We start from the raw sequence: 1,636 nt of genomic DNA, 5'->3' as shown, positions 1-1,636 counted from the left end.
GATAGAAGAGAGCCTTTGTCCATGGAAGTAGAGGTCTGTGGCGGTAGCTGGGGACCTTGCATGTCCACTGAAGACTGGGGATGCCTCTCCCGCTGCTGGGACTGTGTGCGGGGAGCAGGACTCGTAGAGCCCCGAGGCTGACCTTCCAATCCTTGAGCTCCTGCTACTGTTGATGACTTTAACCTCCGAGCCCGAGTCTTCCTGTCTGCCACCCGGGGCGGAAAGGCAGCAAGGGCACCCACCTCAGCAGGTGCCTGTCTTCACGTGCGGAAGTGAGACGGGCTGTGTAGGTGCTCCTTGATTGCTGGTGAAATGGTTGCTCGTTGGGCTTCCATCTTTAAGGTCCACAGTTTGAAACCGCCCCCTACTCCTCAGGAGAAGGACGGGGCTTTCTGCCTCCTGTAAATGGTGACCATCTTGGAAACCCACAGGGGCAGTTCCACCCTGTCCTGTAGGGTCGCCAGGTGCCGGCATCGGTTCGATGGCCGTGAGTTCCGTTTCTGTCTGATTCTGCTCGAGGGGCCAGAGGCTACTTACAAGCAGAGTGCTGGACAGAGGCCACATGGGCCCCCGGGAAGTTTGGAGACATTCGCGTTTCCTTTGCGGAGCCTGGGACCAGCTGGGGCTGTCTGGTCTGGCCTTGCTTGGGCTGCTCACCATGGACCCCGGTCCTGGCATGGACTCCGGTTTTGGCGACGTGAGGCCTCACACCGTTTTCTCCCTTTGTCTGCAGCCCATCAACCCTGAGAGTACACAGAAGCATGTAGTAGACACGGTGAGTGACCACAGTGGTGGTGGGCTGGGGACTACAGCATGGCCAAGAGCTGGGAGGTCTGGGCCGTGTTTAGCCGGCGCTCTCTGGGGTAGAACTGGGAAAGTAAGCAGAAATGAGGGACACTTTGAGTCGGACACCTGCCTATCCCAGAGAGCTTGAGGGTGGGTGTGGAGAACTAGGAAGACAGATGAGGGGTGGGGAGCCGAGGGCAGGGGGTGCTGACTGAGCAGAAAGCAGTGGCGGTGTGTGTGGGTGTGTGTGTGTGTTGGGGGGTGGGGCAAGTGGTCTCCTTTATTGAAGGTGAGGTCAGAAAGCAGGTCGGAGCTTTCTAAATGCATCCTTCTGAATTAACAAAGAGAGAGAGAGAGTCCGCAGGCAGGGAAGGAGGTGAGTAGGCGAGTACTGAAGCTTAGCAGCGTCTCCCTGCAGTTGGGAGCTCAGGGTTCCAATCCTGACTCCACCATGAATCTCACTGGGTGACAGCACGCGAGTCCCCAGGCTGCCGCTTCTCATCTGCCTAATGGAGGGGGAGGAAGAATGTCCTCCCACAGGAGGGGTCCCGGGACACAGGAGAAAGAGTCTGGCTCTCTAGCAGGGGCATCTAGTGGACAGAGAGCCTGGGGCCCGCAGATACAGGCTGCTCCCAAGTTTCTCTGCGCCTGTTGGCCCGGAGAGGAACCACGCGGTCCTCTGCTTATTTTCCCTGGTCCCTCTCTGACTGCCTCTTCTCTCTCGGTCCACAGGGAGCAGGAGCCATCCTGGGGGGAAACACAAGGAAGATCCTGGAGGAAGACGTACGTCGGGCTGGAGACGGGGAGGGAGGTGTCAGAGCCTCAGCCTGCCTCGCTCAATGGGCCTTCT

This window comes from Echinops telfairi, unplaced genomic scaffold, assembly GCF_000313985.2.
Source record: "Echinops telfairi isolate 266 unplaced genomic scaffold, ASM31398v2 ScPeMD7_3;HRSCAF=10, whole genome shotgun sequence".
Lineage (NCBI taxonomy): Eukaryota > Metazoa > Chordata > Mammalia > Afrosoricida > Tenrecidae > Echinops > Echinops telfairi.
Note: the sequence above shows the minus strand (reverse complement) of the source record.